General features: G+C 34.2%; 1 long non-coding RNA gene across 1 annotated transcript; it reads left to right on the top strand.

Annotated features, from left to right (window-relative positions):
• The first annotated feature begins 4875 nt into the window (after window positions 1–4875).
• On the top strand, window positions 4876–8698 carry LOC127175503 (uncharacterized). The gene is made up of 3 exons (XR_007828998.1): window positions 4876–4961; window positions 7793–7850; window positions 8480–8698. It is a non-coding gene; the product is annotated as an uncharacterized LOC127175503 (long non-coding RNA).
• Window positions 8699–17003: the final 8305 nt, after the last annotated feature.

Below are 17003 nucleotides of genomic sequence, written 5' to 3'. Positions count from 1 at the left end.
CGCACATGCGCAACATCCTATTAGTTTCTGTACTGGAATTAGTTCACCTGTTTCGAGTCTTGGGTTTTTCGAGTGGTTCGTTTATCTTATGGGGCTGTCACATGATGAACGAACGACTCAAATGCGAAAACTTGTCAGATAAGAGGTGAAGTAAGCAAATCATAGACTAAAGACCCAGGTAAACAATGAATGAATCTTTTCTGTTTCTTACAGCATTATAGTTTTGTTTTGTTTGTAGTGTGATCAACGTTTGTGTAAGCAGTAGATGTGTTAGGGAAGTAACACACTAAAATGAATGAAATGACAGAGATTTGTTCATTTTGCTGAACGAGACTCAAAGGTCCGAGTCCGTAAAATGATCCGAAATTCCCATCACTACTACGAATCACATCTGTGTTCGTCTGTGTACTCTGTCTAAAAAAGGTAGAGTATGGCAAAAAACTCCATCTTTTTTTCCTACAACTTCAGAATCATCCAACATGATTGTACCTTTTTGTTTGTAAACAGCGTTTGACTTACTCTTAGCATTTGCGCATTCGCTTTGTAAACACTGGGTCTGTAGTTCCACATGACCTTTCGACGTGATTCAATAGTACGTGAACGTGCATCCCAGAACCTGTGCTACACAAGCTTTTGTGCTTAAAATATATGCAAATTTTTATTTTCCGAAAAAAATGACCAATTATTTCACTAGGTAAGACCCTTCTTCCTCGGCTGGGATCGTTTAGAGCCTTTGAAGCTGCATTTAAACTAGATTTTGTAAGTTGAAAATCAGGGCACGAATCAAGGCCATTATATGAAGAAAAATCCTGAAATGTTTTCCTCAAAAACCATAATTTCTTTACGACTGAAGACAGAAAGACATGAACATCTTGGATGACAAGGGGGTGAGTAAATTATTTGTGAATTATTGTTCTGGAAGTGGACTTCTCCTTTAATGTTTTTTCTAATGTTCACAATGTTTGCATCATCAAACGGTCATTGTGCTACATGTGAACGTCAGTTGAACTCATCCATCAAGATTCGTTTGCACAGCAAGGTGTATTTTCTCTTTATCTGTCCGTATCTCCACTGTCAGATATTTGAGCAGACAGAAGCTCCCTTTGGGTTTTAATGTCTTTTAGCTTGGGTTCATATGGAGTTTTTCTCTCTTCAGCGCTGTAAACAGTTTACTCATCCGACACTTCACACTCAGCGCTGCAGACAGAAGGCCGATCGCAGCGGGAGCGTGAGTTTCTCTCGCACGCGCCGTTGTTGTTATATACAACAGGGACAGAGCCAGCGATGATGATTTCATGCCTCTCTAATGCTCTTTGTCTCTGTATTACTCTTTCTTTCTCCCACAGCACAGGCAGAAAAAGAAAAAACAAGTTAACATGAGTTATAAGAGTTATAATGAGATAAGAACAGTGCAATTTAGTATTGATATACTACTTTAGTTTTTGTTAATATTTGAAGAGTTCAGATGCAAAAGCCTCTAAGTGCCGTTAGAAATTTTTTTTCTTAAATGAGCATTTTTATCACTCTCGTATGTGTAGGCTCAGTAATTTCACTTTAATTTCACTCTTTTCACTGCCTTTTCAAGCCTGATAAAAATGCTGATTGTAGAAGAACATTTCAGATGGCACTTGAAGGTTTTTGCATCTGAACTCGTCATTTTCTTTTTTTATAAGATTATATTTTCATTTTTTAATTTTGTTCTGTTTTTCATTTTTTATTAGTTTTTTTTATTATTTTTTTTTTTAATTTAATTTTTTTTTTTAAAATTCATTTTAGTTTATTAAAATGAGAAATATTGCCTTGGCAACTAGCTGAAATAAAACAAGCTTAAGTTGTTTTTTTTTTACGTATTATTTATTTAGTCATTAATTCATTCAAATAATGAAAATGTTTTTATGAATTTAGTTTTAGTTAGTCTATAATAACCCTGGTTAAAAGTTATAAGATTAGAGAGGTGGTTTATGGCTATGGTTATTTTAGTCATATTTATATACTATTATTTACAGTTTTTATTAATATTTTATTTAACATTTCTAATATTTTGAATTTAATATTTGATTATTAATTTAATATTTATTTAATATTTTTATTATTATTAATTATTACTAATATTTTAAGATTTTATTTTTATATTTTCATTTCAAATTTGTTGTATTTGTTAGTTATTATTATAATATAATATATTTTAATATATATAATAATATAATATTTTATAATATTACATACTATTTTATTTTTAGGTAATTTTAGTACTTTTATTTTGTCACGTAATTGCCAAAGCATCATTAATGTTTGTTTTGTGTTTTTAAGTATATATATTGTTCCCATTTTATATTGTTAAAAAAAGTCAAGCGTCACTGCATTCTGAGGGATTTTGAGTAATTAATAAATTGGCATTTACAAATCAAAAATATTTCAGATGAGTTCCTCATTGAGTTTATAATTAAGACCCAAATCTATGATCACATTAAAATATATTTATATCTTATATATCTATATATTAAAATATATCTCAGCTGTCATTTAAAGAATTCCAATGTTCCTTCAGCTGGTTGATGAAAGCTGGTTTCCATGGAAACCATGGAATCCAATTAAAAACAGCCATTGGTTCCAAAGCAACCTAGAACACAGAACAAGGAAACACAGAACCATTTATCTTTCGTCTCCTTTATAGTTTCAACCTGTCCTTCAGGTGCCAACGAATCAGCAGAGGAAAGAGTGTTTCTCACAATAGGCCGTTGAGCTCCTTACCGGGATAGAGTGATGTTTATGATGATGTAAGCACTCCAGTTCACTCATTCAAACTCATTACCCAGACAAAGAACACGCTGCTGTTTTACATTTCAAAGAGGCTGATTAGAGAATTAGCCGAATTCTCATTAACCTTGATACGAGAAGCTTCGTTACGGATTCAAGATGCACATCAAAGCCGTGCTGTTATTGTGCTTACCTCATCAAATTGATGAATTAGAGATTTTTCTGTCCTGATTTACACCCCCAGTTTATCTTAAAGGGAGAGTCCACCCACAAAAATAACTGTCCTCATTTACTCTTCATATGCGTTCGAAATGACGTGAGGATGAGTAATTAACAGTTTATTTATTTACATTTTTTATCACTATGTCTTTAAAAAAAAGTTAATCTTTTTTTTTAAATGTTACAGTTTAAATTTTTGCTTAAAATATTCTTTTATGCATTTTTGTCTCAGCTAAGAATGTCCAAAAATATAGTGTTTATTATTACTTAGGGCTGGACAGTATGGTGAATGAATGAATGAAGGAAGGAAGGAGTAAATAATTAATATAAATTTTTTTATTTTATTATTTTATTTCATTTTATTTTATTCTTTTTTTAATGGATTTAGTTATAATAACAAATGTAAAAATGTAAAAAAATAACTAAATTGTATATTTTATTATTTTAAAATAAGTTTTTTATTTTATTTTAATATTATTTTATTATTATTATGGATTTAGTTGTATATTTTTAATAACAAATAACAAGTAAAATAACTAAATTGTATATTTTTTAATTTTATATATTTATATAAAAATAGAGAAATTTGCCAAATTAAATAAGTGTAAGTTTTTTAATGTAGGTTTATTTGATTTGATTTGATTTCATTTCATTTCATTCTTGTTTTAAATGGATTTAGTTATAATAACAAATAAATATAAAATAACTAAATTGTAAATTTTTTAATTTTATATATTTATATAAAAATAGAGAAATTTGCCAAATTAAATAAGTGTAAGTTTTTTAATGTAGGTTTATTTGATTTGATTTGATTTCATTTCATTTCATTCTTGTTTTAAATGGATTTAGTTATAATAACAAATAAATATAAAATAACTAAATTGTATATTTTATTGTTTTTATATATTTATATAAAAATAGATAAATTTGCCAAATTAAATAAGTGTAAGTTTTTATTTTATTTTATTTTATTGTATTTTATAGTTTTTTTTTTTTTTTTAATGGATTTAGGTGTATATTTTTAATAACAAATAACAAGTAAAATAACTAAATTGTATATATGTATATATATATATATATATATATATATATATATATATATATATATATATATAATATATTTATATAAAAATAGAGAAATTTGCCTAATTAAATAACTGTAAGTTTTTTTTTTTTTAATGTAGATTTATTTTATTTCATTTTGTTTCATTTCATTTCATTTATTTTATTTTATTTTATTTTTTATTGAATTTAGTTATAATAACAAATAAAAATAAAATTATTAAATTGTATGTTTTATTGTTATATATTTAGATAAAAATAGAGAAATTTGCCTAATTAAATAAGTGTACATTTTTTAATGTAGGTTTATTTTATTTTATTTTATTATGGTTTTAGTTTTATACTTTTTAATAGCAAAAAAACAAAATTACTTTTATTATGAAACAAGATTAAATTGCCACTATTATTATTATATTTAGACATCAACAGACCTTTAATAATGGCTTAATTTGTTTTGTGAAAAGATATAAATAACCCCCCTGATTTATTGGGTGTAACACAATGTGTGTTAGAAAGACACATGCATTCGTTCAGTCACTGTGTTCACTTACATGCTGTTGCGTGTGCTGCAGACAAACATCAAAGGCTGCTTCGCTCTTATTGTCACCATAGCAACAATCAGCAAAGGATGGACAAGCAGCCTTGAGGATCAAACACTGGAGAGGACACTTGAGAAACAGCCCTGTCGAAGTCATGAATGTATTTTTACACAGCGTGACTCAAAATGATTAAAATGTACCAAAAATGAATATCTATTAGAATGTCTGTTTGCTACATTGATACATTCATATACACAATGCACTGACTGAAATAAGCAGTTTCAATCTGATTAACTGACTCTTTGCAGCTTCCAGGAGTCAGAGGATGCTTTGATGGACTCTTTTGAGGAACAACTAATAGCTGAATTTGACAGTATTCACCAGGTTAGTGCCATAAAGTTTTTCATATCTTTATGTAACATTCCCTGTTGTTTTTTTTTACAGTCAAATTGGGTTTAAAAATATATTAAGCACTATGATAATATCAGATTCTTATTTATTAGACACAATATATTGCTTTTTCAAAATGATTACTGAACAACGTACACCATCAAGTGCAGTTTAACTAGTTTAGTGCTGCAGGCTTAATTGATTTCTTTTTCTGTGGAGTGACTCATTTTTGTGGTTGAACTTCAGACTGAATGTCTTTATTTATGCTCAATACTTCATTAACATGATCTGAAAGGAATGTTCAAGTCTGGGATGAAATTAAATTCAGTGTCAAAGGGTGCTCTGTGCTTCACAACAACAAATTACATATTAATTGAATGGAAAACGATGTCTCGACTGTCTAAAGTGCAAATTGATTAGTACAAAATTGGCATCGGCGCAGCCTCCCGTTCACAGATATAATCGCAGCTCCGCGTGTACACTTGGCAATGCGAGTTAATAAATGTGCAGAATTACTTCATTAGTGTCTTTTCTATATTGTAATTCCCTTGAGTGCCATTGGCTGTTAATCAATAGGCCAAAAAAAGCACAAAAAGCTGAATAAATAGGCTTTCCATTGACATATGGTTTGTTGGGATAGGACAATATTTGGCTAAAATACAACTATTTGAAAATCTGGAATCTGAGGGTGCCAAAAAAATCTAAATATTGAGAAAATCACCTTTGAAGTTCTCCAGATTAAGTTATAGCAATGCATATTACTAATCAAAAAATGTTTCAAAATGTTTTGGTATATTTATGGTAGGAAATGTACAAAATATCTTCATGGAACATGATCTTTATTTGATATCTTAATGATTTTTGGCATAAAAGAAAAAAATAATAATTATTATTTTTTTTTTATATAATTTTCATATATATATATATATATATAATTTTTAATCAAAATTATATAAAAACTGTTGTTTTAAAAAGTTGTTTCTGGAGAATTATGTTTATTAATTCTCATGTGGTTCAAATCAAATGCATTTAGGTGTTTCTTAAAGGAGAAGTCCACTTCCAGAACAACAGTTCACAAATAATTTACTCACCCCCTTGTCATCCAAGATGTTCATGTCTTTCAGTCGTAAAGAAATTATGGTTTTTGAGGAAAACATGGGATTCAGGATTTTTCTCCATATAATGGACTTCGTTTGTGCCCCAATTTTGAACTTCCAAATGTAGTTTAAATGCAGCTTTAAAGGCTCTAAACGATCCCAGCTGAGGATCTAGTGAAACATCTGTCATTTTTTTCGGAAAATAAAAATTTGTATACTTTTTAAGCACAAAAGCTCATGTAGCACAGGCTCTGGGATGCACGCTCATGATGCTACGAATTAGTAATGGGTCGTTCTTGAACGATTTGTTCATTTTGAATGAATCTTTAATGTGACTCAGGAAGAACGAGTTGTCTCGGGGAGTGATTCGTTCAGTCGCACATGCACAACATCCCATTAGGTTCTGTACTGGAATTAGTTCACCTGTTTCGAGTCTTTGGGTTTTTCGAGTGGTTCGTTCATCTTATGGGGCTGTCACATTATGAACGAACGACTCAAACCTGAAAACTTGTCAGATAAGAGGCGAGGTGAGCTAATCATAGACTAAAGACCCAAAAAACAATGAATGAATCTTTTCTGTTTCTTATAACATTATGGTTTTGTCTTGTTTGTAGTGTGATCAATGTTTGTGTGAGCAGTAGATGTGTTAGGGAAGTAACACGTAACACTTTAATTATATTTTGCTAAAATGAACTAAATGACTCAAAAAGATTCGTTCATTTTGCTGAACGAGACTCAAAGGTCTGTAAAATGATCCGAACTTTCCATCACTACTACGAATCATGTCTAAGTTCATCGTCTGTGTACTCCGGCTCAAAAAAGGTAGAGTATGGTGACTTATTTTCTCCTACAACTTTAGAATCGTCCGACATCGCTGTACCTTTTTGTTTGTAAACAGCGTTTGACTTACTTGCACTTTCTTAGTCTTTGTGCGTTTGCTTTGTAAACACTGGGTCTGTAGTTCTGCGTGACCTTTCGACGTGATTCAATAGTACGTGAACGCGCATCCCAGAGCCTGTGCTACATGAGATTTTGTGCTTAAAAAGTATACAAATTTTTATTTTTCGAAATAAATGACCGATTGTTTCGCTAGATAAGACCCTTCTTCCTCGGCTGGGATCATTTTGAGCCTTTGAAGCTGCATTTAAACTACATTTTGGAAGTTCAAAATTGGGGCACCAATGAAGGCCATTATATGAAGAAAAATCCTGAAATGTTTTCCTCAAAAACCATAATTTATTTACAACTGAAGACAGAAAGACATGAACATCTTTGATGACAAGGGGGTGAGTACATTATTTGTGAATTATTGTTCTGGAAGTGGACTTCTCCTTTAATGATGTTTTATTGTTGCAAAATATTATCTGAGGGTGCAAATAAATCAAAATATTGAAAAAATCGCCTTTAAAGTTGTCCAAATGAAGTTCTTAGCAGTGCATATTACTAATCAAAATTTAAGTTTTGATACATTTACGGTAGGAAATTTACTAAATATCTTCATGGAACATGATCTTTACTTCATATCCCAATGATTTTTGGCATAAAAGAAAAATTTATCATTTTGACTCATAGTGACAGTGTATTTTTGGCTATTGCTACAAATAAACCTGTGCTACTTAAGACTGGTTTTGTGCTCCAAGGTCACAAATCTTACATTCAGGTCTAAAATGTTTGAGTGTGTCTGTATAAAAGGCCAACTCAAAACCTAGTCCTCTCACGTTTTTGCAGGAACAACATGGCTTCCTTCGCAGCATCACTCAAGCATCTGTTCAGAGGAAAGCATGAGGTCAGTAGCGGCCGGTCGTGCAGTTGCCATGGCAACCGTTCTACAGCAAAAAGCAGCTGCAGCGGATCGCTTTATATTCTCCTGGTGCATCACTATAAATGTGTCTCACTCAACACCAATATTTTCAGCCAGACAAGAGCCGTTCTTCTGAAAGGGCTCGTGCTGAGAAGAAATTATTTAAAGCCTTGAGATATTTGAGATCCAAGAAACCTCAATACTGTATGTGTAAAATAATAAGTTGGTTTTGAAGCTTTTAGCCTGTTAACTGTGCTATGAATTCTTGAATCTAAATGAGCATGATTAAAGATTTCAGCCTTCTATTAGATGTAGATGAGTTTGCTTCTAATCACATTTGGAGAAATGTAGCATTGCGCCACTTGCTCACCAATGGATGTGAATGGGTGCCGTCAGAATGAGAGTCCAAACAGCTGATAAAAACATCACAATAATCCCCAAGTAATCCACACCACTCCAGTCCATCAGTTAACATCTTGAGAAGTAAAAAGCTGTGTGTTTGTAAGAAATAAATCCATCATTGTGATGTTTTTAACTTAAAATTAATGCTTCCGCCTAAACTTTGAGTCCATCATCCATAATATTGCTTTCTGATGAGTTTTTTTTGTCATCAGATTTGAAGAAATGTAGCATTGCATCACTTGCTCACCAATGGATCCTCTGCAGTGAATGGGTGCCATCAGAATGAGAGTCCAAACAGCTGATAAAAACATCACAATAATCCCCAAGTAATCCACACCACTCCAGTCCATCACTTAACATTTTAGGAAGACAAAAGCTATGTGTTTGAAAGAAATAAATCCATCATTAAGATATTTTTAACTAAAATACAAGTCCATAATCCATAATACTGCTTTCTAATGAGTTCGCTTTGTCATCAGATTTGGAGAAATGTAGCATTCCATGACTTGCTCACCAATGGATGTGAATGGGTGCCGTCAGAATGAGAGTCCAAACAGCTGATAAAAACATTACAATAATCAACAAGTGTTACGTGCTTGTGTTTTGTGTTATGTGTTTCCCCTCTGTCTCTTCTGTTTACTTTGACTTTTTTCAGTTACCCGTCATTGGACCTGTCACCTGCCAATCTTCATTTTACTGCTGACGTCATCCATCCTGCCGCCCCAATCGGACAAGACCCTCCCCAGATAAAAGTGCACGCCAGACCACCCACAAGCCCCCCATGTTGTTGCTGTTTTGTACTGTGTTTCTCTCGCCATCCCATATTATTGTCATATCCCCTGTCTAGTTTTCGTGTACGTTTTTGCCCAGTTATATATTTTTGTTCCCTCTTCGTACATATTTGATCACGCGTTATATGTTACAAGGCCGGGAAGAAGCGGACAGGTAAGAACGTCACGTGACATACATTGCAACACGTAAGAATACCATCCTGTATAGTACACTAGGTTAGGGGCGAGTGCCACCCCTTGTACTTTTGTTATTGGATAGAAAGTGTAGTTTAGTTCGGGCGTCTCAGACGCTGAAGACTTTTCATTTCTACATTTTCTTTTCGTAGTCAGGATTAGGGGGGGATATTAAGAAGATATTAAGATATTAAGGGTTTTGGTTTTGCTGTTTTCTTTAATTTAGCACCGCCCACGTCCCTTCTTCCCGTTCCCTTTGTCTTGTATTTTTGCCTATTCATGTTGATAATGTAAATACTGTATATATACACCACTCTTTTGGATTCCACTTTACTCTTGTAGTTTTCACCTTTAATAAATCATTGTTGTTGCACGGAAACCTTTGTCTCGCACAGTGCTTGTATGTATATGTTTTAACGTCTATATTTTTAAATGTTCGACCCCAGAATCCCTAGACCACTTTGGGGTCGTAACAACAAGTAATCCACACCACTCCAGTCCATCAGTTAACATCCTGAGAAGCCAAAAACTGCGTGTTCATAAGAAACAAATCCATCATTAAGATATTTTAACTAAAATACAAGTCCATAATCCATAATAATGCTTCCTCCAGTGAAAAAGTGGTCTGTTCTGAATCAGTGTACGGTCCAGAAATCCAACAAATATGTGGCTGGATTTTGATGTAAGAGACAACAGAAAATTGACCTTTTCCACTGGAAGAAGCGTTATTATGGATTATAGACTCTGAGTTTAGCTTGAAGTGGTGGTTTAAGGTTAAAAAAGTTTTAATGGTTGTTTTTTTTTTTTTTTACAAACATACAGCTTTTGTCTTCTCAAGATGTTAACTGATGGACTGGAGCAGTGTGGATTACTTGTGGATTATTGTGATGTTTTTATCAGCTGTGTAGACTCTCATTCTGACGGCACCCATTCACTGCAGAGGATCCACTGGTGAGTAAATGATGCTACATTTCTTCAAATCTGACGAAGAAACAAACTCATCTGCATCTCTGATGACCTGAAGGTGAGCACATTTTCAGCACATTATCATTTTTGGGTCAACTATTCATTTTAAAAAAAAGATTGCTGAATTCAGCTTTTTAAAAGCAGATACTGTGAAGTAACCGAATGAATCATTAAAACTCCTTTTCAAATGTCCTCCATGAGTACATAAATTGATAGGGAGTATATTTCTATGTCTTTTACATCAGTAGATGAGTTGCATCATCCTCCCGCTGTGCATGCAGTAACATTACTCATCCATGTGACATGCATGTGTTGTGTCTGGTCATCTGAACAGATTGCCTGGGAAACACAACAGTGTCTGCGCCGGCTGCTCTGTTCAGAGATAACAGCGTGTCATGAGAACAATGGCGTCATTTGGCTCCGGATGGGACTGTGCAACTCGATCCGCCTTTAAATGGAGCGAGACAAAGACTCAGCATTCGGTTTCCATCACATCAGCATTCAGAGGCTTTGGTGATGCAGGAAGGTAAATGGTGGGTGTGAGGTTACACGGGTACCGGGAAATGCACCGTCATGATTGCATCAGAAGTGGTGGATGGGTTTGCACTAAGAAAATATATGTTACACGGTCTGCATTTTGTGAATGCAGTAGCACTTATGCATGACCGACCTTATTATTGCACGATGCATTTCAATAGCCAGCACGACTGTAATTTAGTTTTGCACAAGACTTATGACTGTGAATAAGCATTTCTGACCTCTTGAACTTTATACACTTGCTTATGCACACATTTGTTCTGTCTACAACAACAACAAAAATCTGCCTAACAAAGCTGATACTGATGGCCTATATATATGACCTTTATATATAGTCATGTTGAGCAAAACAAATAATAATAATAATAATAATAATAAAAGGTTAAACATTTTTTGAAAATACAAATACAAAACTGTGCATATAGTAATATTAAAAGAATACATTAGTAAACTTAACATGTAAAATGTGTGCTTATGTGTGTTTATATAAATAATTGTATGTATTTTTTAATAATACGATAAAATCTAAAAATGTAAAATACATAACTATGTTTTATAATAATAAAAAAAACAATAAATACAATTAATAATAAAAAAGTGTATATATAGATAATACTGGCAGTGAAATAGTGATAATAGATAATTAAATTAAAAAATATAGAAGACAGAATAAAATGTATATCTTTGTTTATCTTTTATGTTTAGAAATATTGTACAGTTGTGGGAGAGAATACTAAAAAAATGAAAAACTAAAATATATAAAACAATAAAAAAAAACAGAAAATATAAAATACAAATCAATGCATATATAGTACTAATAAGAGAATATAAAGTAAACTTGCTGATAAAGCATAAAACATGTATATGTGTTTATATATAAATTTTCATGTATTTTTCATAATAATAAATATAAAATCAAAAAATAGAATAGAAAAGTATAAAACTATATATAATTGTATGTATTTTTGTAATGGTAAGAAAATAAAAATTAATAATGATAAAATCAAAAAATGTAAAACAGAAAAGTATAAAACTATATATAATTGTATGTATTTTTATAATAAGAAGAAAATAAAAATTAATAATAATAAAGCAAAAATGTAAAATAGAAAAGTATAAAAAACTATCTTTCTCTCACTCTAGATAGACAGACAGACAGACAGACAGATAGATAGATAGATAGATAGATAGGTAATTGTATGTATTTTTATAATAGAAAATAGAAAACTATATATATATATATGTATATGTATATATTTATATATTTATGTGTGTGTATATATATATATATATATATATATATGTGTGTGTGTGTGTGTGTGTACATATACATAGATACATACATACATGCATATATATTTATATGTGTATATATGTTTATGTATGTATATGTGTAAATATATATGCTAAAAAATGTATTTTTTTTTAATAAATATTGCAATTTTGTACAGTTGTAGTAGAAAAATAGCTAATAAACAATACTTTCAACTCCCATAAACAGTAATAGTATAATAATCTTTGTCATGCTTTCCTTTCTGGCACTCTTTCCTAAGCAGGGAATATTTACTGAAAACATGTTTTCTGTGTCACATGTTCGGTGTCGCCGATGGCTGCGGTTACCAGGGTGCAGCAGCAGCCGTCATGCAGGAGTGCGTTTGACCGGCAACAGTTGGAACAAAAGATCTGCCTGTCGAACCTGAAAAACAACTAGAGCTTGTGTTTATGTGTGTTTGTATGTGTGTGTGTGTGTGTGACGTATGCAAACATGTCATTCTGTCATGACTCACAGCTGTCACCTGATTGTTAGGCCATCTGATGAAGCACTAGAGCAGGTGTTCATGGGAGGATTAGGAGGTGTGCTGTGGGTGTGTCGTCCTCAGCTTTCCAAGAAAAAAGGGTTGGGTGATTTCTGTGTCATCCGGGGTGATAAAAGGCCTCATGCACTTCTGTGTTAAAGGACTATTTATTTCTGTTGCTCACCACAAACAGTGCACTAAGAAACTTTCACAATTTGCAATAGACATTCATGCATAAACTATTCAATTGCAGTTGAGCAGTAACTTGAATAACCAGAAAGGAAAAAAATATTAAATACACTTACATGTCTGAAGATAATAGTGATTCCTGCCCATGCAAAACCCTTGCAAATGACTGAAAATAAATGAATTTAAAATAAATCTCTAAAACTGAAACTGCAATAATAAAAGATAGTATTTTTTAAAAAACAAACTAATAAAAAGGACAAAAGCACATCATAAAGTTACCCAAATTTAAACAAAAAATGAAATTCAACCATGCAAAATGATAATTCACGTTGCTATTTTATTAAATTCTACTTTTCAAATACATTTTTACTTCCATACAGGTGAAATATCCAGGAGCGAGTGATGGACCGCAGGTGCACTGGAGGAGCTTTGTTCTCCTCGCTCATCATCAGGTTTCACTTAAAGGAGTGTTCAAAGATAATGAAAAGGTGTCGTCATTTACTCGCCTCATCTGATCGTGCTTCTACAACACGAAAGCAGATCATTTAAACATTTAAAAATGTTCAAATTGTATGTTATATTATTTAAATATTATACAAATGTGGAGGAGAAAATAGCCTAAAAATAATAAATAATAAATATAATACATGAAAAAATATTATACAATTTTATTGTATTTTAAAAAACATTAAAGAATATTAAATTATAAAAATAAAACAAAATTCTTGGAATGTAACATATAGTATTATTTGTTTATAAACAGTTGCACGGACATTGTGAAAAACATCTCCTTTTGTGTTTCAGTGCAAAAAGAAAGGCAAAAAGGTGTAGAAAAACATGAGGCTGAATTTAGCAGCTGTTCCCGTTCCATATACTTAATTCTCACTAAATTCATTCAGACTGCACACGCTTTGTGTTCAAAACAAGAAAAAGAAAACAGCAATTGCATAACAATTGTTTTTTTCCATCTCTATTGTTGCTGCAAGCGGGTTTCCATTATTCTGAGGAGCTTATAAACACCTGAGCTTTGAAGTATGAGAAATAATGCATACTAATTATATCCAAACAGGAGATTCAACATGCAGGGTGTTAAATGGGTTCATTTGATATTGGTGCCTATGTAGCAGACATGCAGCAGATCCTGATTAGAGAAGTGAGGAACGCTGCTATAGTTCACACTCGGCTCTGGCGACTCCCTGCTGCTGCTGTGCTTCTGTGAGCAGACTGTCAGTGAGTGAAGGTGACCGTCATTCAAGATCACACCCATAAACATCATTCACACTGGAGGAGAGAGATGGCAGCCGCCTGACTTGTTCTGCTGGCCTGTTTGTTTTGATGTTAAAGGTGAAGCGTGTCATTTATGAGTCAGTAGCGACACCAGATGGGATGACTACATAGATGTTATACACTGAATGTAGCACTGCCACCATGATGTTAGTTCTGGGGGGTTGCCAGGGCATTCCAAATTCCATTTTTGCTAAGTTGCTAAGGGGTTGCTAGGGTGTTGTAGGTAGTTGCTAGGGTATTGCAAACACATTCTGAGTTGCTAGGGTGTTGTAGGTAGTTGCCAGGGTATTATAAACATACTCTAAGTTGTTATGAGGTTGCGAGGGTATTGTAGGTAGTTGCTAGGGCATTACTAACATATTCCGAGGTTACTGTGGGGTTGCTAGGGTGTTGTAGGTAGTTGCCAGGGTGTTACAAACATATTCTTAGATTACTATGGGGTTGCTAGGGTGTTGTAGGTAGTTGCCAGGGTATTACGAACATATTCTTAGGTTACTGTGGGGTTGCTAGGGTGTTGTAGGTAGTTGCCAGGGTATTACGAACATATTCTTAGGTTACTATGGGGTTGCTAGGGTGTTGTAGGTAGTTGCCGGGTATTACAAACATATTCTTAGGTTACTATGGGGTTGCTAGGGTGTTGTAGGTAGTTGCCAGGGTATTACAAATATATTCTGAGTTGTTATGAGGTTGCGAGGGTATTGTAGGTAGTTTCTAGGGCATTACTAACATATTCCGAGGTTACTGTGGGGTTGCTAGGGTGTTGTAGGTAGTTGCCAGGGTATTACGAACATATTCTTAGGTTACTATGGGGTTGCTAGGGTGTTGCAGGTAGTTGCCAGGGTATTACAAACATATTCTAAGTTGTTATGAGGTTGCGAGGGTATTGTAGGTAGTTGCTAGGGCATTACTAACATATTCCGAGGTTACTGTGGGGTTGCTAGGGTGTTGTAGGTAGTTGCCAGGGTGTTACAAACATATTCTTAGATTACTATGGGGTTGTTAGGGTGTTGTAGGTAGTTGCCAGGGTATTACAAACATATTCTGAGTTGCTATGGGGTTGCTAGGGTGTTCTGGGTGGTTGCCAGGGCATTCCAAATTCCATTCTGAGTTACTATGGGGTTGCTAGGGTGTTGTAGGTAGTTGCTAGGGTATTACAAACATATTCTGATTTGCTAGGGTGTTGTATGTAGTTGCCAGGGTATTCTTAGGTTACTATGGCATTGTTAGGGTGTTGTAGGTAGTTGCCAGGGTATTACAAACAAATTCTGAGTTGCTATGGGGTTGCTAGGGTGTTCTGAGTTGTTGTCATGGCATTACTAATGTTATTATGGGGTTGCTAGAGTGTTGTAGGTGGTTGCCAAGGCATTACTAACATGTTCTGAGTTTCTATGGGATTGCTAGGGTGTTCTGGGTGGTTGAAAGGGCATTACTAATTTATGTTATTATGGGGTTGCTAGAGTGTTGTAGGTGGTTGCCAGGGCATTACTAACATGTTCTGAGTTGCCATGGGGTTTCTAGGGTGTTGTGGGTGGTTGTCGAGGCATTACTAATGCACGTTATTATGGGGTTGCTAGAATGTTATGGGCGATTGCCAGTGGCATTGCTAACATATTCTGAATTGCTATGGGGTTGCAAGGGTGTACTAGGTGGCTGAAAGGGCATTACTAATTTATGTTATTATGGGGTTGCTAGAGTGTTGTAGGTGGTTGCCAAGGCATTACTAACATGTTCTGAGTTTCTATGGGATTGCTGGGGTGTTCTGGGTGGTTGAAAGGGCATTACTAATTTATGTTATTATGGGGTTGCTAGAGTGTTGCAGGTGGTTGCCAGGGCATTACTAACATGTTCTGAGTTTCTATGGGATTGCTAGGGTGTTCTGAGTGGTTGAAAGGGCATTACTAATTTATGTTATTATGGGGTTGCTAGAGTGTTGCAGGTGGTTGCCAGGGCATTACTAACATGTTCTGAGTTTCTATGGGATTGCTAGGGTGTTCTGGGTGGTTGCCAGGGCATTACTAACATATTCTGAATTGCTATGGGGTTGCAAGGGTGTACTGGGTGGTTGCTAGGGCATTACTAATGTATGTTCTTATGGGGTTGCCAATGCTTTACTAATGTATTCTGAGTGAGTTTAGCATGTTGCTCAGGGGTTGCTAGGATGTTCTGGGTTGTTTTCATGGCATTAGTTGCTATGGGGTTGCTAGGGTGTTGTAGGTAGTTGCCAGAATATTACAAACATATTCTGAGTTGCCATGAGGTTGCTAGGGTGTTGTGGGTGGTTGCCACAGCATTTCTAACACATTCTGAATTGCTAAGGGGTTGCCAGGGTGTTCTGGGTGGTTGCTAAGGGATTACTAATGAATATTATTATGGGGTTGCTAGAGTGTTATGGGCGATTACCAGGGGCATTACTAACATATTCTGAATTGCTATGGGATTGCAAGGGTGTACTGGGTGGTTGCTAGGGCATTACTAATGTATGTTCTTATGGGGTTGCCAATGCTTTACTAATGTATTCTGAGTGAGTTTAGCATGTTGCTCAGGGGTTGCTAGGATGTTCTGGGTTGTTTTCATGGCATTAGTTGCTATGGGGTTGCTAGGGTGTTGTAGGTAGTTGCCAGGATATTACAAACATATTCTGAGTTGCCATGAGGTTGCTAGGGTGTTGTGGGTGGTTGCCACAGCATTTCTAACACATTCTGAATTGCTAAGGGGTTGCCAGGGTGTTCTGGGTGGTTGCTAAGGCATTACTAATGAATATTATTATGGGGTTGCTAGAGTGTTATGGGGGATTGCCGGGGCATTACTAACATATTCTGAATTGCTATGGGGTTGCTAGGGTGTTCTGGGTGGTTGCTAAGGCATTACTAATGTATATTATTATGGGGTTGCCAGGGCTTTACTAATGTGTTCTGAGTGATTTTAGCATGTTGCTCAAGGGTTTCTAGTTTGTTATGGGTTGTTGCCATGGCATTGCATGGCATGTTATTATGGGG

The sequence above is a fragment of the Labeo rohita genome, chromosome 13, assembly GCF_022985175.1.
Source record: "Labeo rohita strain BAU-BD-2019 chromosome 13, IGBB_LRoh.1.0, whole genome shotgun sequence".
Classification (NCBI taxonomy): domain Eukaryota; kingdom Metazoa; phylum Chordata; class Actinopteri; order Cypriniformes; family Cyprinidae; genus Labeo; species Labeo rohita.
Note: the sequence above shows the minus strand (reverse complement) of the source record. Positions and strands in the feature narration are given on the sequence as shown.